Source organism: Echiichthys vipera (genome assembly GCF_963691815.1).
Source record: "Echiichthys vipera genome assembly, chromosome: 16".
Classification (NCBI taxonomy): domain Eukaryota; kingdom Metazoa; phylum Chordata; class Actinopteri; order Perciformes; family Trachinidae; genus Echiichthys; species Echiichthys vipera.
In genome coordinates, this window is record NC_139841.1 from 23,817,067 (window position 1) to 23,841,413 (window position 24,347).

Below are 24,347 nucleotides of genomic sequence, written 5' to 3' on the forward strand. Positions count from 1 at the left end.
AGTTTGGATTATACAAACTAGGTCTAATAGTCAGGGAGTCACGGTGGGATTGTGCTGCAGCCTATCAACAAGTGGGCACCACTTAAACCAGTCGGTCCATGCTCCCACATGGTAGGGTTGAGCCATGGACATTATATTTGTTATGCTCTATAGAAAAAGTAAGTTACATCTGAGCATGACAGAGTCCCACATTTCCAGAGGAGAGAGCAGGAAAAGCAAACTGTTCCTGGGATTAGATCACGAAGAAAGGCGTGCAATTTCAATGTGCAAGATTTGGGTTTTGCACAGTTTGGATTATCCAAGCTGGGTCTAATAGTCAGGGAGTCATGGTGGGATTGTGCTGCAGCCTATCAACAAGTGGGCACCACTTAAACCAGTCGGTCCATGCTCCCACATGGTAGGGTTGAGCCATGAATATTATATTTTCATGCTCTATATAAAGTAAGTTACATCTGGGTTTGACAATATAGGATTTTTTTTTTAAATGGCAACTATTTTTTTAGTCTTTGCTTCAGTAGCAAGCCCTTTTTAACATTTAACAAAACAGGAACAGCAAAACGTGCACGCCAAAATGAATAAATGTTTAATATTTGTTGCATTGGTGTTATTTAAATATTGCTGTTAAACTGTGTGTTGTTGCATTTAACGATGTGCACAGGCACTTGTTTTAGAAACGATGGGGAAGGAAATTAAACTGTTCCAGTGTGGCGTGAAAAGTTCTCCTCATCTGTCAACATCATTAACAAGCGTTTGACTGACAAGAAAACCAGTAGGACATTTGTGACATCAGTCTTATATGTCACATTTATAGCCTGATATAACTGCATAGTATCTGAATTACTCAGATTATAATGTGACTAAAAATAGAAACCGTATTTTCAGTTTTGGCAACCACCAAAAGCTGATGCCCGGTTGCCAGACTGACAATAAAAGTTAGTGTCGTGTACCAAACCGCCGGACCCGTGGAGGCCCCCAAGCCCGAGGTCACTGCGTGTCAATTTGTTTTTGGTACTTTGCCAGCACACAATAAGCTGAGCTGGAGGATGAGTAACCTTGACTCCCAGTAGACCACTGGAGCGCACCCTGATGGATACACAAGTGATGATCCCTCTGGCAAGATGCTCCAGCTTTTGTCAAGAAGACAAGAATGACAACATCAAACCCAGTTATTATTTTATTGTAGAAATGTTACTGTGTATTTTAATATAGTGAGAATAGTCACGACTGTGAAAAAGCAGCTTATATGTAGCCTAACAGAAAAAAACACTGCTGCTGTAGGATGCATTTAACCACGCTGAAGAAGAACATGTTTTAAACATATTAAGTAAGAACACCAGCTCTTGCAGACTTTATGTCAATAAAGGCAGAAATGACAGCTGTCTTTTATAAGCTGTCATGTGGCTGCTCCAGTGGGGGCAGAGTCCCATTAACTGCCCAGTAAACTTGGTTTTAAGCACAGTAAACAAACAGCACAATATCGTGGCCACATCTGACGCTGTGTCACATTGTGAGGTGTTAAGTTAGACCATCTTAGAACATTAACTTTTAATGTTAAAGACATATGGACAACATAGAATAACAGTAATCCATTATTTTGATAGGCGCCTCCTTAATACCCTGCTGTCTAGTTAGTAAGACTGTTAAAAAGCTTCGGAGGATTTATGAAGAAAAAAAAAACTGTCCATATCCGCATTTGTTTATTTTACAATTGCACGGGCTGCGTTCACTGACAGACAGAGGGCCGTTTATCAAAAACTAAAGTACACAGATGTGTCATTAGTGTACTATGCGTACACTGCTGTGCGCTATCACGTTGAAGCATGCCAACCTTTCCCCTTCAGCCTTTGCAGTTTTACCTCAGATCACCCCTATTAGCATATTTATACTTTCTCTGGTTTGAAAGGTGTTCAATGTTTGATTCCGTGTATCACATAAAGAGCTTGTTGTCATAAGGGGAGAGGATATTTACATCGAGAATACACTAGTCGTTCTAAACTGACCACTTTGCCCCATAATGGTTACGTGGTCAGATATATGGTTCAAATTATGGCCAGAGCCCTGTATTTAGGGTGGCTTTATACCTACACCACACTAATCTCAAAGCTCTCTAACCACCCCTGTACAAGGCTCCACTTGCTCCCTTAAACTGTCTTCTAACCAAAAACATGGTGTTTTATCTGAGGCTGGTCCATTGGCGGTTATGCTTCATATGTGGACTTTCAGACAGAATATGTCACAAAATAAGTCCCTGTTAGACAAAAGATAGGATTCTGACAAAGAGAGTGATTATGTGATTTTGTGCTTTTCTGTTTGGATCCATTAGTCCCCTCTTTGTCTATCTTACACAGTCACTTTCACTGGGTGTCAGGCTGCATATAAAAGGAACCTAATTAAATCCACTGGCACCATCCAAAGTTTCTCGTTCTTATGTAGAGATTAGTTATGTGCGCCCAGGAACTGCCTGTGGTAATGGAACCAACTGACAAAGCTAATGTTAGCTTGCTAATAGACCCATTTGCTCTACAATGAAGAGTAAAAGACACAATGTTAATGGGACATGGTTGACACGTCATATCTGACACTTGATTAAAAGGCTTTTAATGATGTAAATTGCAAAAGTTTTTAAGCAAAAGTTGAACCAAAATTACAGAATAACATCAGTTATTTTTAGAGCAAAGGCTTTCAAACTGGTAACATTAGCTAACATTATAACTTACTGTATTATGCTGAAGTTATCACCCAATTGCCATAAATTGCTTCATAATTATCACTCCTTCCTGGAGTCATACCTCAGTCGAATCTGAACGCCCGTACATGATACGACACTTTTAGATTTAATGTAACTTACACTTTCCGAGGATATTATTTCCATTAATCCACTTCAAAATCATAGAAAAGAGACGCTCCTCACGACTCCAGAACTTGCCTGAGGATAATTATGTTTTTAGGTTCTCTTCAGTATGATCGTAATTCATTGATGTAACACGAAGAGCATGATGAGCCCCCAAATATCAGTAAGACACAAGAAGATAAACAAATCTATTGAAATGTATTTTCATGTTGCATTAACAATATATGGTATGCGTGGTTTTTCTCCGGGTTCTCCGGTTTCCTCCCACAGTCCAAAGACATGCATGTGTTAGGTTAATTGGTGACTATTAATTGACTATAGGTGTGAATAGTTGTCTGTCTCTGTTTGTCTCCATGTGCCCTGATAGACTGGCGTCCTGTCCAGGGTGTACCCCGCCTCACGCCCGATGTCAGCTGAGAACGGCTCCAGCCCCCCGCGACCCCGACAGGGACAAGCAGTTAAAGATGAATTAATGAATGAACTAACAACAAATCATTTAGATGTGACTATCAATAAAGTTCACAGCCTGTGTATATAGAGAATAAAACTACTTAACAAGTTAATATGTTTGGAAGTTATGGATGGCATTACAAATGTTTGCCAACATCCAATTTACACATTTCTTAAGTCTTTAATAGCTTCCTTTGAGTCGTTGAGTTTTAATAGTGTATCCTGATTTACTAAACCAATTAAAATAGCTATAGTTACTGAGACCTAAGTACTGCCATTGAATACAAATTGGTGATAAAGCTGATGCAGATCACTCATCGTTGAAGGGAAGACACAATCATGGACGCGTTCTTTGAATGCTTAAATTTTGGCTAATGTCAGCTAACTATTTTCCGTTTAAAACTCTTGACTTTTAAAGAAAACTGTCTGCATTTAAAACGCTGCAATTTAAATGGATTTCATTGTATTCTCCAGAAATGCACAAGGTGTTGATCAAACAGTAGCATCTTCTAATATATGGAGGATTTTAGAAGGACATATTTATTGTCAAGACCGTAAAGAAGACACTACGCAGACAGGAGCTTGCACGTCTCCTTCCTCCTCAGGTTCCCTGCAAACTGAAGCATTTCATTTGTCAAAAACCCGTAAACTTTGTACTAGTTTAATTACACATATTTAAACCAGCCTAACCCTTTTCAATCATTTCCCAAACAGCCAATTCTTTTTCACGTACCCCTCATCAAAACAATGCTCTCCAGTGTTGTGATGGAGATGGATTACAGAATGGAGTTGATTCTGCGGTTTCACTTTAATAATAGATTCAAGGATGAAACTCAAATACAGTACACCCAAAGACCAGATAAATCGTGGATCCTGGCACGGAGCAGCTCCTGGCAGCTCCAGACAAAGATTAGAGTTTTATGCAATGTAGGATGTTGTGCTGCAGATCAAGAATCCGGGAGTAACAAAGGAGTGTGTATTTGAAATACAGTTTTGCGGTGTGAGTTTGCAAGTTATGTTCTTGTTTGCTTTCTGGCACAGTAGCAAGTCCTAGATATCCGAAAGGGGGAAACCAAGGAGCTGACTTTCTCTTTTAATAAAAAATAATACCAGTTTTCTATTTTCAAATCACAATCAAAGGGTGATTCAATCATACAAACCAGCTGAAACACAAATGTGCACTAGCCGCAGGTCCAGTCACAGATGTACTTTCAGTTTGCGGTGGTGCATTCTTTATTAGATTATCAACACTTCGGAGAACAAGCTGATTTAAAAATCTATTTGAAATTAGTTTAAGACGAGTGTTTCTAATCTTGAAGAAAATAATACAATACAGCAATCGAATCTTTAAACAATGATGAACTTAATGCCTCCTCTGTCACATGAACACTGGGGAAGTTTGCAAGGCTTTGTTAAAGCCTGTTTGGCACGGTGCACCATGGCAGAACACCATATGTTCCATTCCACGATGTGTAGCTGCATCCTGTGCCAGATTTTATCATGGCAAACCTCCCTAAACACACTGGGGGACATTTGGGGGCGTTAAGAGGCTCGACTGCTAAGAGTAGAAAAAAAAATTGAAAAAAGCACTTGGAATAATGACAAAGCAATGTCTGTCATCAGAGAAGAAAAACATACTGGTGTTTAAGGAGTCCGTCTCACCTGTCTGCTCATGCTCACAGCTGCAATTCATTGACATGTTGTATTGGAAAAGATTTGCAAGCACACATTTCCTCTTGTAAAAACACTCAGGCCAGAAGTATCGATGCCACGAATCAATCACTGACGACAAGACAATGTTGCATGTGCAGTCTTGCATTGTATGTCCTGCAGAAACATGTGTGAAACAGAGGGTCAGAGCGCATCATCCTTTGTACTGACAGTGAACTGTTGCTCTGATCCTCAACAGGTTGCAGAGACAACATGATGCTGATAGACAGTAACAATGAGTTTATAACAAACTGTGGCAAACTCTTCTCGTGATCCTTGAGTTCATTGGGGCTGCGACCTTCTTCCTGCTTTTACAACACGGCGCTTGATCCAACTTGCGCTATTCAAGAAATGCAGAACATCTGCTTACACTCTGCAAAAGTTTTCTGAGAACTCTCTGATGCAATCGTCGGCCAGTTATTGCTTATTATTGAGGTAGCGCCTATAGAGTGCTGAAGCGATGATGAATTTTGGTGGGCTGATCCAAAAGTTAGCATCACCCTGGTTGGATTTTGGACCATTAAGGGAGATAAGCTCTGTGCAAAAATAAGCTTACGATACTTACACGACTTTTCTGGAGGATAATCTTCACCAATGAAGATCACTTTTATTAGCCTGGAAACCTGATGAATCTGCCAAGCTGATGTTTCATATGGTTTGGCAGTCACATCTGGACTCTCTCCCATTCAAGGCCGATTTCTAGCAGCTTGAGATCCTGCGGACCAATCACAACCGTTTATCTCGTGGGGGTGGGGCGTGTTTAAGACTAGGACTTACAGCATCACCGTCCAGTCTGCAGGTTCGTCCAGTGCAGTTTACCAGGCTCACGAAACTCACATCAAATTATCAAACTAGCCAGCGCCGATCAAGATTCTGTTAGTGTGTCGAATATTTATCACATCAGTGTAATATTTAGCTGTAATTTGACAAAGTTTGCGACCCAGCTGCCATTGTTTTTTATGGAGCAACCACTGCGGTTGTGTTGCTGTGATTGGTTGTTAGTCTATTCGATTGCATCCAGAGGCATTTTACTCTGCACCATTGATAACACCTGTTTGAAATTGGAATTGAACTCAGAGGACCCAGAGAAATAAGCGTTGGGATTAGTCTGGTTTTGCCAGGCTACGCTTTTATGATGTATGCAGCCTAAATACATTTGCCAGATTTAAAACCCTACTGTCAGGCTACAGTATAAACTACACCACGGTCACATGACAACAACATCCCCACCACTAGCTTCCAACTGATTTTGCATGTGCGTTGTGATGACACAAAACGTGAATATCTCTTATGTTTGCGTTTAACACGGGGCCGTGTTTCTGGCATCAAACAAAAGTAAAAAAAAATGTTCAAAAAACCCACTGACCTCAAGAAAAGAGAACCAGAAGTGCATCAATGCTAACTCATTTTTGTGTTGTGGGACTGCTGCAGCGCTCTAATTTCTTCCTCAAGTTTAATCTTGTTTGTTTTTAAATCCACACTGCATTGTTATACTTATACATATTTATCCATTCGGTGTCATGTCACACCCTTTGCCATCTTTCTTTCCTGTCTGTATTGTATTAGGGGTTGCATCTGCAGAACAGGCACAGTTTTTGGAGCGCTAATCCTTGAGTGAACAAGGAATTAGATGTAAGTACATGTGTCTTTACATCATACCAGTGAAACAAGAACTGTCGCCACTGTATTAGACCTAAAGATTTAACGGATTGTATACGTGTATATATTTTATACATATTTCATGAAGTAAATACCATTTCAAATCATGGTCATGTTGTTTACTTTTAATAGAACGTATTTGTTTCAAATGCAAAGCAGTCACAATCACTAAAATATCTATTTCAGTTTTCAAAGAGGTTACCTGATGAGGGAGAGGAGGAATGCACACCAGTGTTGGAGAGGTCTTCCTCACACCTCACGATTAAAGCATGATGAACGTACAGGTGTGGGGAAAGATAGCTGCGCCCTCGTAGCCACGCTGCAATTAAAAAATATATATTTAGCCAATGTGTTGACATGACAGTCTTCTTCGAGGTATTGTCGTAACTCTAAAATGTCAGGCGCCGTATTAGGTTTTATACTTTATTTAGCAGTTAAAGTAGAAATCCAATACTCTTTAACTGCGTGGATAAAGCTGTAAGCACTGGCATGTGAGGTGCGTAAGGACTGACTGATGAACAAGGAGTAATAGAGTTACCAAAACAAGAAGTCAGAACAAGTCAAGAAGATGATGAGAAAAAAGAGCGAGAGCGAGTCTGTACATGTTTTCTTCTGAAGTGTGAGGAGAGCACTTGAACAAATTACACTTTGAGTCGTTACACCGGCTTTCATGTAGATGTTAATTAGTTGAGGGTTGTGTAGCATCGTGAGTGCACTGCTGTGAAGTGTGTTATTTCTTGGCTCACTTAATTGTTAACTGTTGACTTCTCATGACAATGTGAAGAAGGCAATCTCGCATATATTTGCATAAGTTTCCCCATATTACAAACGTCATTCTGAAATATCTGTTGTGCTTTTTGAAGCCAAATCTTTTTCTTCTTTTCGGAAACTGCTCTATCAGATGTATTCAGATTTGGGTTCATACCCAGTTCCCCTCTCCAGCAAAGAGACCTAAAATTAAATCCGTCAACCAAAGCAGCAAGAATAAACGCGTCAGAGTCGTCGCCTGTCGTCTAAGGAATTAACTAACCATGTCTCCTTCTCCACCCCTGCGAGCCCAGCTCCGCCCTGTCGGCTGTTTGTAGTGGTGACTGTAATTATGGAAGGCAGTTCATGCCCATGTGTTTTAACGAGACCCATTCGTTATGTTCTTCTCTCACTGCTGAAGGCGGCTCGTCGCATAATTGCAGAGGTCTGAGGAGTGACACTGCGCAAACAACTTACTCGTCTATGTCCACTGCGGTTTGAACTGGAGTTCCCTCTATTATATGTGCAATAGAATAGTGTTTATGTACAGCAATGAAGTATATAACTGGGGGAAAAATATATATAAATATATATACTATAGCTCCACAATTGGCACCTTAGATGTGAGGATATTTTGCATCGATGTTTCGTGATGAGAAATGGCCGTTAACTCATGAACGGCTGTTTATGAAACTGAAATTTTTAAAAGTAGAAATAAGCATTTTCTTTTAGAGAAGGGCCGAGTCAGCACTGGATGAACAGAAAAATTTAGACAGGTTTATATTACGCTAATTTCTTCAGACCATTTTCCATTTTAATACACCCAAAAATGTTAAGGTCTGGCAGCTCATCTAGAGTCCACCTAAGTTTTCAATCCTATCTCCAGCAAACATCTTCTTATTCAGAATCAAATTTGATTTCTATAGTCACACTGGTAGCGTTGCATGAGGGACCAGTCCAACACTTTGGTGAAATATCTCAACATTTAAATGGATTGCCATGAAATTTGGTGCAAACATGCATCTCCCCTTCAGGTCCAACTGTACTAACTTTGGCAATCATAGTTAAAATGTGTCCAATACTTTTGTTTATGACCAAATGACCATTTAACCTTTGCCGGGGCCTCTTTTCAGTGCCTCCCTATAAACACGTGTTGATTACAAAGTGCTGCTCCCAACTTGTGAGGCATTACATAACGTGGCATCCCAATATATTATTAGTTCACAAGCCTTCCGCATTCTCTGCTTGCAGGATGCAGAACTCGTCCCTGTATTCAAAAGAAACAGCTCGGGGTCAGGGTCATCTTTTATGAGGCCTGCTGCCTCTCGAACGAGCCACCAGCAATTGTGTAGACAACACACATAGTTTCGGGATCTCTGCCCCGTGGAAGTACAATTCCACAGTGATTGGAACTTTTTTTGTTGAGTGAAAAGGACAACTTGGCCGCAACAACTGACTCAATGAATACAGCATTTCCAGGTTTTTGCTGACACCATAGACTTTCAACCTTTTGAAATTTCCAAATGGGGCCAGTGTACAGTGCCCTGTCACCCCAACCACCACACCATGGTTGAGTCTACACAGTCTGGATTTGGATCACATGGACTCGACCGTGATGTAGGCAGAACTGTGGGTGAAGATTTCAGATTAGTGTCTGAAAATTGAAAGCTTCTTCTTCATGTCACTATCTAATTAGACCTTATTTCAAAATATTCACTTTCTAATTAAATACAGGGAGGGGTGAAATAGCAAGTATCTGTGCAGAACGCAGAAACTTTTTTTTTCGGTTTCCATGCGGACAGACAGTTTTGATGCAGTATGAAGGCACCCACGCAGACGAAAAATAAACTCACACAAAACACTCCCTCTTCTTTTGGTGTTTGTTTTGATGATGATGATGATGATGATGATATGAGTGCATAGGACACAGAGAGTTTCCATCGGCCTTTACTTGGATCTGAGCTCATATAAATATTATCATGAGTGCATAATACTTGTGCACATGTCAAAGTGTTCAGCAGCTGCTCGCAGGAAAGAAATACATCAGATTCTACCGTAAAAGCATGGGTACGCACAAACTCACACACATTAGTGGATCCAAACACACACACACACACACACATTAGTGGATCCAAACACACACATTCTACGCACTTGACACGTTGTCATCAACTCACCAGCTGCCAGTTATCAATGGAGTGCAAATCCCCAATTGGCAGGGATCCCGTGGCATGCATGTTTGCGCTGTGGAGGAGTACTTCTCCCTTGAGCCTGGGGTGTATTTCCTGCAAAGAAGATTTTCAGTTCATAAAACTTGTTCTGAATTTTTACTTAATAAAATCACTGGGATAGATAAAAATGTTACCTCAATGCTTAAGTCTTAATTGTTGGTGTAGCTACCTTATATATGGTATGCTCACACATATACAATACATATTCTGTATTGGCTTCCTACTTTAGGCTTTATGGGAGCCATTGATTTCTTTATTTTCTTGACTATGGGGTTTTATACAAGAACACTTCAGCTCACTCTCTTCATCTGATGGACACTGTCTGTCACGGAGCTCTGAGATACAAAACCGGTTGTAAACCACTTACACACCATCGTATTCTGTATTCTCAAGTCCACTGGACATCATTTTCCCTGCGTAGATCTTCTGGATCACTGGTATAACCTAATTTACGAATCCATTCTCCGTCTGCTGCCCACTCCTTTATCTCTGTTCTTTCAGTCTGGACAGAATTTAATAAAAATATAAAACAAATTCACCTGCTCTGCCCCCTTAACCTGAAACAAGCTACAGCAGGAACGGAAGCTGTCCAGCATGATTCCCCCTAGGGGCTTTTAAACTTCTTTAAAGAAATCTGGAGAGAGCACCCGTGGGGGTCTGCTCTTGTTCTTCTTGATAGTTTTAAAACTGGAACTTTGGCACTTTGCACGAAGGGAACCGAGTCGTGCTTAAGAGTCGTTCTTTGTATCATTGTGCAGCAGAAGGGTACTGCAGGATGCAACGACAGCTGTTACACTGAAAACGCGCCAAATACACTTTAATTGGAACTTTTATCCGGAATACGTGACAGGTAAACACACATGCACAGTGCCTGATTGACATTTGCAGATAAAAAATCACCCCCGCCCTTTAAAAAAATTTTTTTTTGTTTTGAAACTTGGTTTAAAAATGATTTTGAGCAAGATTTTATGTGGGCTGCATATCCATTAAATGTTTTGCTTCCAGCTGCAGGAAGGCTCTGTACACAGGTATCAGTTCACAGTTTACAGTGAATGACAACTCACAAAATTCTTCCAGTCAAAGTGAAGAGGTAAGGAGAAGTGGGGAGAAAACATGAATGAGCCGATAACACTGATTTTTACCCATACATTACCTGACTTTAAAAAAAGGTTGTACCAATAAGCAGTTTCTATGAGTGAGACATAGAAGGCCAAAGTCATTTTAACATATAAAAACATCCAAAAAAACAGCCGTACTTGGTTTCAATTTCCATTTGTAGAAACTTATGTGGAGAATTTAGCCAAAAGCTAAAGATTGCTATGTCTAAATATATTTGTAGTTTTCATGAGAGATTATGACAATGTTGTTTGGCTGCTTGTTTCACCACTGCTATATATATTTGGTATCTCGCATGTAAGGTTGTAGTGTTATGTGTTTATGACAGAAAATAATCAATTACCACTATCTAGACCTGCTTAAAGACATACTTACTTGAATAATATCAGACCTATTGGGCTGATGTCATTTGTTTTATGACCATCTGTAACTGTACCTTGGAGGTAAGTGTTTTACATCACTTGTATGTAATTCGAATGACCCCAGTGACTCTGTCAGCAGCTGAGAAACAGCTTGGACTGCTCCTTGCCCCTGGGCCGACTCTACATTCAACTCTGCAGGCGACCAACCACTCAAATACACTACCTTGGTCTCACATGTGGCATGCAGGCCCAGTTCTTGGCTCACATTGGTCCTGCTGCTCTCTGTCCCACACGTTTTTATATTCTTTGGAGAACTGATGTCATAAATTAAACATCACATACAGGCTGTAATAATTAAAAGCCAGCAGGATATGCTAATCAGAGACTCCAGGATAGAAGTGGAGTGGAACAGTGGAGATAGAGCGCAAGCCAGCTGGAGTCTGGGTGGGTGTGTCTCAGTTCCGAGCAAAATGCCCACATTACATGTTTGAAGTGGTGGGGCTGAACATATAGCGATGTCACTTGGGGTGAGAAGGGTTGCTACGAAATCTGGATCGAATCCTTTTTATCGTATCTCGGTTTCTGTTGGGTTTGTTGTAGCTTTGATGATTTGGGGATTTTCTGTGAGATCTTCTTCCAATGGTCTGCCTCGTGACAAAGATTAGAACCCTTCACAAACGTTAAATTCTAAGGAAAACGTTTCTGTTAAGCTGAATATCTGGGGACTTCTTACCCACATAGGATCCATGCTGGGAGATGTGCTAATAAGCTACGACTTGATTTATTGAATTATGTAAACAGTTGGATATTTATTTATTTTTCTAAATTCAAACATCCTTGTAATCCTTATTTATTCCAAAGAAATAAAAGTTGGAATTTTTACAGTGATGGTCCCCAGAGGATGAATCTTTCTGACTTTGGAGCCCCCTTAACTTTTCAACAAGAGTTGCAGGATCAAATGATTAATTATCTAAATAGCTGAATATCTGCTTGGCGAATTGACACAAAATTGTGTACATGCATTCATGTCTCCACGAGGATGTACCGTACCGTTGACTTTGACGATCCCCTGACCTTTTACCATGAAATATGGTACAGATATTCACACACATCTCAGGATGGTATGTCATACATTTGGCGATTCCTTAATGTGTCATTTGTCACCGCCATCAGACATTTTCATTTGCCCAGTGCTTACATGACAGTACTAATGACAGTCCCATCAGAATCAGCTGTACTTTGTGTTAAGTGCATATTTTAGCATGCTAACACAGTAAACTAAGGTGGAGAACATATTAAACATTATGCCTGCTACATTGAAAATGTTAGCATTGTCATCATGAACATATTAGCATGCTTATTGTGGCATTAGGCTCAAAGCACCACTGTGTAGCTTACAGAGCTGCTTAGTTTAAAGGGGCAGTTTTCAAAAATGCTTTGTGCTAGATTTAGCTACTAGCTACTTTCCACCTGCAGTCCCTGGGCAGGTGAAATTACACAATAAGAACATAGCAAAACTTATCATCTACACAACAAATGGACCAAGATGGACCCTCACAGTAAGCAAAAAAGACATATTTCTGGACATCCAGGAGACGCCCTCAGAGGAGCCTGGATAAAAGGTTTTTTTTATCTTTTCAGGACGTTCTCTTCTCAACTTACGTCAGTTAGCACTGGCTTAACATCTTTTCTCAATATCTTTTCCCAACTAATCCTGGTCTTCACTGGTGGTCCAGATTATAGCCTGTAGGAGCTGTTTGTTTGTATAATAAATGGGATATCAACCTGTTTTGTATGTCCCCAGCATTGCCTGCTCAGTGTGATGCTGCTAGCATGGCTGTAGACATCTGGCTGAGATCTGATCACATCACAAGCCTGACCATCTCCAACTGAGGTCTGGCTGATCCAATTGTTTTTTTCAATCCAGTGCATTTGCAAGCATTTACCCCTGGCATTGACATATTTTTCCTTATCCAGACATTTTAATGCCAGCCGTCAACAGGGTATTCATTTTGTTTGTCATTCTAAACCTCTCTTACGGTTGAACCTTTAACTCAGCGTGTTATCAGATGTTCTATGTATGAAGCATTGTGAGATATTGGGAACATTCTGAAAACAGTGAGTTGTGCTGAGTCAAGCAGCCTGTGGTCATCTTTTTTTCCCTTAACTGGTCATGATACCATTGGCTCAGTTACCTCTCTAACTAAGAAGGCCAATCTGAGGGTTTGGATTCAAACCCACACAGAAACAAAACAATCCCCTCTTCGAAGAGAGACACTTTGTCTCCTTCTCGCCAGAAGAAATTCTTGGACTTTCTCCTTCTACCATGAGGTTCAACTTTAGAAACAATTTTTCCCAAAGGTACAAAGGTCACAGAGATCAAGGAGTGATGGACCCTAGCCTTTCCTCTCATCTTAATCCCTTCCCAGATCTGCCCAGCAGATGTTCTCACACAGCAAAAAGACCCACCCTATATAATATGGTTATGTCCTGCTGAAGTTAATGGGCCTTTCTGAATTCCAGGAGCACCCGTCTCAGACATTCAAACTATTTCCCTGTGGTGTTTTAAGCCTAAGGGATGAATCCTTCTCACCTCAGTCTTCCTTTGTAAGAAAACCCCATGTTTATTGTATGCATGGATGAATGTATTGAAGAGAAGCATTAACAGCCAGGTGGAGCTGCACATTGGCAGGATGACCTGAACTTCACTGACTTGATTTAAATCCACCAATCATCCCCTCCCCCTACTTTACTCCAAGGCTTTACACAGAAAGAGAAATGGGTTTCTTGGGATAGCGCATGTTTATACAAGGATCCCTGCTCTTTTGTGAATTGTAGCACATATGTATACAACCACACACACATAGGCAGTTCATACATGCACACAACTCTCCCATCTCTCGTTATTTGACTGGTAATCTTGCTGCTCGCCCCTGTTTAATACACTTTCCATCAAACACGATTCATCACAAACATCTCGTGTAGGTTTGGCAGTACTCCTGTGGAAAATCTTAACACTGCGACCCTTGCCAAAGTGCTCACTGGTCTTGATAAACACAATGTCTGGAAAGGGGACTCGGAGAACAGTGGTGACTTCTTGTAGTGTTTTAATTGTAGTTTGTTTGAAAAAGCTCTGATGAAAGGAACATAAGGGCACAATTTGCCCATTCATTACATGCCTGTAACAGTAATACCACTCTCTGGATGTCTGTCATTTTATGGCTGCTACTTGCCACTTCTCTCTGTAAGATCATAAAATCTGGAGCTGTTACCATGTAATAGTCTGCAGTTGAAATCCAGATGTCTGCCGGTGATTGCACCAGTTGGAAAAATGAGGTAGAGAGTTTGGGGGGTCGTGAGTTAATTCATTTGGTGGAGATAGAAGATGTACAGTGAGACAACCCACATAGTTTCTAAATGTTTTGGCGTCTTTGTTAAAACACAGATGGGCACAGACGATAACGGAAAATATGCAGACAGCCACAGGTCATGAGGACCTGAAGAAAGAGAGGCACCAGGGGGTACGTCAGAAATCCCAGTGTGCTGGCCGTTTCATGTGGCTGATGACACACTCACACGCCCAGACCACAAATCTGTGAATGAACAAAAATGTCTGTAAAGATTTTCCCCTAATACAACCCCAGACTACAACAGACAGACTGGCACAGAATTAAGTCATTTACTCCATAACCTAGACATAAACTGTACATGTTGAAATACTGATGGGCACATAATGGAGACGAAACAGTCCTGAAGCATTTCTGCGGTGTTCAGTGGAAGATTCGGCTTACTGTCTGGCCGGTGTGTAACCTTGATTCTGCCCAGCGCACCCATTCAGACCTCGTCCCTGAGGACTGGAACCACTGGTGAGGGAGGGAGAGAGGAGGAGTCGATGGAGGGGGGGGGGGGGACTTTCCCACTACTCACTGGGAGCTACTCATCCGATCTATGTACAGTTAATTTTCCTCTTCTCTTTTTCCCATTTACAATTCCACCACCCTCTATCCTGTCTTGTTCCAATGTTTTTTTCCACTTTGAACCATTTTAACCTAGTTTCTTTAGTCATGCTACCAGTGTAGCTCTGGGGATGTCGAAGTCGGTTTGGTGGTCTGTAATTCCACGGCTTTGGTCCAGATTTGAATATCTCAACAGCTACTGGATGCATTGCCATGACATTTTGTACAGACAATCATGGATCCCATGCATCTTAATGATTGATGTCATCAGCGAAAAAATACGGTCTTTTTCATTAAAATACATTCCTGTTAAGTCACTATGAGGTAACAAAATTCAGCCCATTCATGTACAAGATACATTGACTCAATTTCTACAGACGATCATGGTCTCCAGTGGATGAACCCTGATGACTGGGGACTGGAGACTTTTCCTTTAGCTTTTTCATGTATCTTTTGAAATAGCTCAAGATCTACACTGCTGAATTAGCACAGAATGTGGTACATGCATTCATGGTTTTCAGAGGTGTCATTTGAGATCGTTAACATTATACCTGCTTAAAACCAGCATGTTAGCATTTAGCTGTAAGCATGCTTACAGAGACGCTAGCATGGCTACCTTGTTTCTTTACCAGTTCAGACAAAAAAGCAGTCTTACAGTTGAAGAGAGGGACCCGAAGAAACTCAAGAGAGGTTGGAGAAAGGCCAAAATGAACAGAGGGGAACAGGATGGTGTGATGGGGAAAAGCGTGTCTAGACCATTCCTGGCCTGCCTGAGCTCCGCTCTTTGAAGTGTGTGTTAGTGATGCGTGCTACTCTCTCGGGGCATGTGTGCAGGGCTCTGATGAGGCTTATTCTAGATCTTCTGTTTTTAGACCATCATCTCCAGGTTTATAGTCTTTCTATCCATCGCGCTGAACTCTCTCTTCTTCTCCCCGATCCATTCATATTCCTCTCACTGATCTCTTTCCCCTTTGTGTCCCCCCACCCTCCTCTTCTTCCTTGCTGGCCTTCCCTCACGCCATTTTCCAGCCTCATTGCAGTGCTGGCCCCCTCCACATTCCAAGCAGATGTTAGATGTGTATGTATATATGTATGTGTGTGTGTGTGTGTGGAAGAGACACAGATTGTACTTTTCATCAGATGCAAAGACAGGACTTGTACCAGCTCTAATTGATTTTCTGTCTGATCTCCTTGGATGCCAGTACCTCTAAAGTCAGCCACTTCCTTTCAAAATAAAACATCATGGTGGTAATGACTCTAGCAAAGCACAGAAAAAGAAATGCAGAGTATTGTACTGTAGTTGAACACACGAACAGGGTCTTAAAGAGTCCAGTTTTAGCAGTGGTGGAAACATTTCAACAACTCACACATTGCCCTGTTTAAAGGGGAGTTTATAGAAAGGGTGAGGTAGCGCTTTCCAGAACCTTCAGAAAATTACAAGAAGAGAGGAGGGCCAGAGGGAAGGAGGGAGGGAAGGGACCATGGAAGTTTGTCTTCTCAACTGTGAGCTGCTGGCAGTTATTAAGCTATGCAACCCACTGAGAAACTTGTTAAAACAGCTGTGGCAGGCAAAGTGTGTGTCTGATAACCTGAACTTTCACAAAGAAGGGTACAGAATAATGAGCTAAGTGAGTTAAACAAGATGACTTAACATTTTCTGCGGTAAATGTTGTTGTAGTTTGGAGTCTTCACCTTTCAGCGTTTAGTCCCGTAGATGAGTGGATTTGATGTGATGTCAGAACACACTGGAGAGAAGGTTTTATGGAGAAGGGATAAAGAAATGAATATCCAAACGTACGTGTCAAACATGTGTAATGTTTGAGAATTAAAGAGGAACTAGCTTACTACCCGTTCAAAACATGACGTGAACAGATTGCTTAGCCTCTGGTATTGCTAACCTGCAGGTTTCTTGAGAACCGCTCATCCAAATAACTCCACAATGTGCCCCCTTGGGTCCTAAGCAATACCCCTAGCAATGCTAGAGTATAGGCATCATTTGCCTTGCTAACAACTAGCTATTTGGGACCAGGCTATTTCCAGGCACAAAAGCTTTTGAAAGTTTCAGTGCTAATGCTTGAAATGTTTGAGAATGATAAAATGCAACATCTCAAGTCTCTCTTCCTTCATCTGTTCTTGACTTTACTGTAGCAAGAGAAGGAGAACAACACTAACTTGGTGTAGCAAGACACCTGCCAATAGGAAGTAAATCAGATGAAGGCTTGTTGAGAAAATTAAAGGGAAAACAGACAGAGACTGCTTACGTTTTGTTTGAATTTGACTAATTCAGTTAAACTAGTAGTTCATCATTAGAAATACAATGAAAGAACCCTCAGATTTAGCATGCTTATAGACAGATAGGACAGAGAGAGAAATCGTCTTTTCTGGCACATCAGTGCCTGGAGTGCTCCTTGGCACACCTCAGTGGAATTAGTTTGTAACCGAATGAGCTTCATTACATTGACAGCATGGCATGAAGGAAGGAGGTCATTGAGTCTAATATGGCACGCAGTTTTGCTGACATCCTTTTCCACACCACTACCTCCAGCGGGTCCAGGCTCAGCCCAGCAAAAGGAACCTTCCTCACTGAGCATTTTTTCATCAGCATGCCAAAGGCCCAGATTAGAGCAGCGTAAAATATGGCTTTGTATTAGACTGAGCATATTGAAAGATCTAAGTCTAAGGAAGAAGCTGATCTGTCATTTCGTATAAATCATCCGTATTACAAAGTACAGCCTCCAGAGCCAATATTTACATCCAGTGCCAACATTTAAGTAGAAACACAGGAAGTAGAGTTCCCTTTACAGTATGAGGGAAGGTGGAAAGCACATTAGAGCTTTAGACGTCGGAGAGAATTGATGTAGTTGAACTTTGAACTTTCCCTAATGTGCAAAGTATTTAATTTGCCTTACTGACAATACCTTAACCAATAGTTTATCAACCATAACAAAGATTCTTCTAAACTTAACCACAGCTGCCATGCACAAATATTGTTAAAAATGAGAATTAAAATAAGATAAAAAACACTGACTTTGGAAAATTTTGCCCTTTGAGTTATCCAATATCAATGTTCTCGCCGGGCAATGACAGCGTCTACACACGGTTGGCATTTTTTCCATGCGTTTAACTTGCACATCAATTTTTTATTCAAACTATTTTTGTTATGAGCACTCGCGCACAGAACACAAATATTAAATGGCGATAAAGCAACTTAATTTTGTTCAAACCGTGGTGGATTTTGTGAGATTTCATACCGCAAGGATTTTAAAGCAACATGGAAGCTCTGTGGTCCCATTCAAGACAGCAAACTTTACTCCTTTCAGTCTTAAGGCGGCGCATACCTGCTCCTCTCCTTCCATACTTAACTTTCACAAAAAAAGTCCCAGACTGAATAACTGTTGAGCTCATCTGGCGGTCCGAGCTCATTGCGGTATTGATATTCACAGGTGAGCATTTCGCATTCTGGTGTTGCGTATTCGTCACGCCCCCGGTGTGTAAAGACTTTAAGTTTTTATATTGAGCATTAATAAGTGCAACTATAGCAGCATCTGCCATGCAGATCCAGAAGACAAGTCAGTTTCAGTTTATGATTTTTTTTAAATATTCTTCTATGAAACTTCTGCTGCAGTCATCAATCCCAGGGAGGTGAATGGAAGTTCATTTTTTGGAAGAAATAGAGGTACTGTAACTGTCCAGAGCAGGGTCTGTTTATTATTATTATCATGAGTAACCACGACATTGTTTCTGGAAGGACATGCTGCTCTGGTGGGAAATTTTGTGATGTGTGAGGTTTTGACCTTTAACCTTATTTATTGTCCAGTTCAACACACTTGTGGGACTGGTCCACCTTAGCATCTGCCCTTTGGATGATAAATCTGCTCTAATATCGCTGTCCCGCCAGACATTAACTGCCAATTTTCTGCATCCTTACCAGACAATACGACAACACTCTGCACCTGATATCCCAGGAGAAAAAAACTTCTGTTTGTGATTATCAAGTAATAAAATCTAAGCTTTAGAGGGTGAAAGGGAGACAGAACACAAAGTATTCTTGTAGTGCTCGCCACACAGTTTACAGCTTGGTAGACATCCACTTGCATCACATGTAAGTTTATGGGTGGGATGATATTGAAAGTTTTGGAGGAAATAAAAAAATTATGATTCTCCCTTGTAGCCTGTGATGCTTGTTGGCGATCCGTACACCCCTGCAAAGTGATCTGCAAAGATGGCACGTCAAATGAAACCCAAACACTGTTTGGATTGGGTCCCCTTTGCTCTTGTCCATGGATGTTCTCAGAAGATTCAGACAATGTGAACAATATATAGCAATGTTGTTATTTTTCAGCTGATTTTGTTCTGCTTAATGATGCTGCTATAGGCCTAGTCTGCCGGGGTATAATACTTTTCCAGATACTCTGAGCTTGTCTCATCAATGCATGTTACTAGTTCAACTTCTTCCGTGGAGTTGTTTGTGCTTTGTCATCTCGCAGGTCTCTGCTGATGGTGGTGGTGCCTGCTGCCGTGGTCCTGCATGACGCTTCCTGCTGCTATTATAATCTATCACATTAGCTGTGCTTGTTTCTTCTATTCTGCTGTATTAACCGCCATAACATATAAGTCATATTCACATTACTATAGATATTATTATAGTTACCGTAAGTGTGTCTGTCTCTGTCTTTGTGTCTGTCTTTGTCTCTCTCTGTCCATCTGTCTGTCTTTTCTCTCTTTCTCTCTCTTCTTCTCTTCCTCCCCAACCGGTGCAGACAGATGTCCGTCCTCTACAGAGCTGGGTCTGTCTGACGTTCCTGCCTGTTATAGGGAAGGTTTTTCGTCTCCACCGTACTCTACGGGGAAATTGTTGGGTCTATGTAAATCATAGAGTGTGGTCTTTACCTAGTTTGTAAAGTGTTCTGAGATAACTTTTGTTATGATTTTGCACTATAAATAAAATTGAATTGAATTGAATTATAAGTTTGGATTAATGATTCCAGTTGGAAAAGAGTTGTGTTATGGTGCTTCAATGATTACATTTACATTCTCATGTGGTTCACTGACACTTCTTGCATTGACTGACCCACAATCAAACTATGAAATTCCAGTGGAGTGATGTGGACACTTTTCTACGGAACCAAACTGGACAATGTGGATGCAATATTGAACTCAGCTTGACCCTGAGTGGACTGTGTTTCTCTGTCATATTGTCTAAGCCCAGGCAGGTAGCCATCATAAGACATGGAATGAAATGTGTGCTAATAACTGTGAGCAACCATGACTGCCAGAGCCTTGCAGCACATGCTGGCATTGTTTCTGCGACCATCTGGACCTCTAGTGGAGTGATGAATCCCACTTCTTCCACAGGATATGGCATCATTTGGTGTTTTCCTGATGGGAACACAAATTGCTGGGTCAATTGCCACTCCAATAGGGCTGATTTGAAGAGGTGTACAAACACACTGAAATAGCCATCCGCACCGTTTCTACTTAGGTGAAAGCAGGAAGTAAAAGCCAAAATGTCTAGCTGAGGCAGATGGAGGCAGCAGAACATAGAGCAAGCAAAGCTGAAAATCAATACAGGCAAGATAGAGTTATTAAGAGCAGCAAAGAATAACAAAGCAATGGCCAACTCAACTGGATTATTCTTTTACTCCTTGTCCAATATTTTTATATTTTATATATTTCTACATATATGCTTTGCGGTACCTAGAGAGGCAGGGCGTTTTCTTTTTTATTCCTCAAGAGTGCTGTTAAGAGTCCACGTCAGAACGGTACGCCATTCTGGAGGACAGTCGAATTTTCCTCTTCTTGTGTTTGTGATTGCCTCCACCTACTGCCTTCCGTTGTTTCCCATTTTACTTGAGCTACTCGTCAGGTGCTTTGGGTCACCCCAAATGGCAAGTGCAAAGCCAACATTTTGTCTGTTTAGAGAGATTGAGGAATGACTAAGCTGTCATTTTACACAGTGAAGTTTTGCAAAAAGCAAACTGAAATGGAAAGGCCACAGGCAAGGAAGAAACGAGATTCTGCATTTTTTTTGTTTTTAAACAGAGGGAGCTGGAAGGGGTTTTCACCTGAAGAGAAACTTAAAAGAACCACTTAAGAATCCATTTCTTGCCGGGAATTATGCCTCTCATACCTGCACACTAAATATGAAGCTGCAGGCAGTAGCCAGTTAGATTAGCTTAGCACAAAGACTGGAAGCAGAGGGAAACAACTAGCCTGACTCCATCTAAAGGTAAAAAACAATCTATCTTTCAGTACCTCTAAAGCTTACTGATTAATACACCACTGTATATATATTTATATATATGACGGGCTTTTGAACATCTCATTTAATTCTTGGCAAGAAAGCAAGCGTTGTCATTTCCCAAAATGACTTACTATTCGTTTAAAGGCAGGCGCATAGGGTGTGCTATGATTGAGTGTAGAAATGTAATTTAAGTGTCTGCCTCAACAAGGTCCACTTACCCCATTTATATCAATAAATATGTTCATATAAATCATATGAGTGATGAATTGAATTAATCACACTGGCCTGTGTAGGCAAAAGGGTCAGAAATGGGAAAATCTTTTCAATCGATTCTCGTAAATTGTGAAAAACAGCTGTGGGTCCTCCCTATATCCATGCAGCTGTCCTTGAGGTGACTCACAGTGCTGTGGTCAGTCTGCACTGTCTGCTTCACCACCACTTAAATCACCTTATGATTAGGTCCGCTGCTCCTGACTTCACGTTTACAGACTGAGGATGTGATGTGCTTAAAGGACGGGTCAGACGTGTACAGCTAGCATGGACAGCTTTGTCTTTCTGACAGCATATGCCCCCATCAGACACACAACCTTCTGCCTGGGGGCATTTTTTGTTTTCAATGAGAGTGAAGCTGCTTTTGCGTTGTTGAATGCCTCGTTTTTTTCCACTCTGTGTGCCCTGAAGACCTCGAGACGTGGGCCTTCTTTTGTAACGATGAACACAAGTGGTAGCAGACCATTCATGTAAAGTTTACGTTAGTTCATTTAGTTGCATACTTACTCAAACTTTAACATTTTTATTATCTTATATGGTCGCTGTTGGGGGGAAGCCTATGATCAAATGTGTTACTATTCAGGAAATGAAAAAAGATGAGCTATTTACCTCAGATTTAGTCACAAGCTCTTTTTATTACTTTCCATTGGTTAAATATTAGTAAAAGACACAAACAGATGCAAAATATGACCAATAGCAATTACTTGTGAAAAAAATTTAAATGGCAAAATATGGGGATACAAGGTTTCCGCCCGACGGCCGGGATATTCTGTGTATATGGGTAAAGTAAAGTGATACAAGATTCACCTCACAGAGACCCTACTCCACTACCATAACTTTCTTGGTAACAATCACAAATCAGACATGTTCTGTATACTATGAGTTGATAACACTTAGTGCCACCTGTGCAGGATGGCTCTCTGATGAAAGACAGAAACAGATAAAGAGAGAAAGAGGGGTGAGCTCAGATTTAGTTAGGAGGCTCTGTCTATATATACAAAGCACTCTCTAAATTTAAAGTCTGCTGACATGGGACACACATAACTCCTCTCTCCTTTTACTGTCCGTCTGTTACTCTACCCACCCCCTCCCCAGTGTACTCACACAAACAAATGCTTGGCATGTTTACAGCACAAAAACAAATGACCTTTGTGCTTATGAATTCACATGGATATGTACTTTTGAACACTACTGCTAATGTGTGACAATATAAAGCCATTAGCAGTGGAATGTATCCATTTCTCTTTACCTCTATCTCTCTCTTTCTCTCTCTCTCTCTCTCTCTCTCTCCTGCTTTCTGTCTTTTTTGTTTCTCTCTTTCATATACATTCAGTCCCACACACAGTTTGTTTGACAGGCCCATCTGCCATGAGTGGATCTAACAAAGTAGTCCCTCTTCTATGCCTCTGGGGTATTCCAATATTTAGGGATGTGCAGCCCTAGTTTAATTTACCTTAAACCATTAAATACGATGAAATACAATAAGATAATAAAACAAAACATAAACTTAGCTTTACTTACAGCTGCTCTAATCAATATTTTATATTAACTGTGGCTGAAATGACTCCGATTCTGCTATTCTCCTCTGCTTTACAAAGCAATTTAGTGTCTTTCAGCTCAATGTTTCCAGCTGTGCCCCGTCTGCGTACGCAGCCCATGTATTCTGGCTATTAGTCTCTTATCGCTCTCATGCCGTAATTTACAGAATGAGTATGAGCGAGATTTTGGTGACTTTGTTTTCAAAACTTTAGATACATTCTGTCGTCGAACTCACTGTGGAGGTGGGCGTGGTTGGTAAGCAGCTGCAGGAGGGAGGGGTGTGGCGCTGGCACATGAGAGCAGTGCCAGGTGAGTTAATTGGCACAGCAGGAGCTTGTTGTCTAATTATCTCTCTCCTTTTAAATGCAGTAGGTGTGCCGGTCCTCAGATGATTGCCACACACAGATGGATTGTGGGCTGAAACGTATTGTTTATTGAACCTGTTAAAACCTGAGAGCAACTGGACTGTGCACCAGGGAAGCTGGGCAACTGGAGAGGCACAGCTGAAGGGTTTATTGAGTTTATATTAAAAGTGCATGAGCAGTCATGTAATAAATTGTGTGTCTGTGAATGGGCTGCCGTGGCTGTGTTTTTGTGCTCAGGGGGGTCAACTCATGGCGGCAGCGAGACCTGCTACACTCACTTTACTGAGTAGGTTTACTGACTGCTACTGTTACACCACATTTTAGCATTTATACCATAATTACCAATTGTAGCCAAACAGTAACCGCTGGCAAAAGTTACATAGTCTCGCTTTGACCACAGACTGTATAAAATATGAAGGTTGTCTCCCTTTTGGTTTCTGATGAGAAGGTCAGTGTGGGAAGCTCCGGACGTCGTCATCTTGGCAGTGCCCGTCTCTGCCTGCTCACGGCCGAAGAGATGGGGCGGCACGCTCTTAATCATGCATAACTTTAAGCCTTTATATATATTAAATGGTTTAGTTATATAAAAATCCAGCCTCTGTACAGTTGTCATGAGCGGTGAAATCAGCTACAGAGAGCAAAACAGTTTTTTTTTTTCGTACCAGGGTGTAAACACGTTTATTTCTGCTGTAAAGCTGAGCATTAGGCTCTGAGCATTAGGCTTTGTGGGAATTTACTTATTTTGGGAGTCAGCGTCAAGTGGCCATTTAAGGAACTGCAACTTTAGGCACTTGGCTTTAACATGACCTAATATGCCATCACGTAACTTGCCTTTTGATGGTTTACA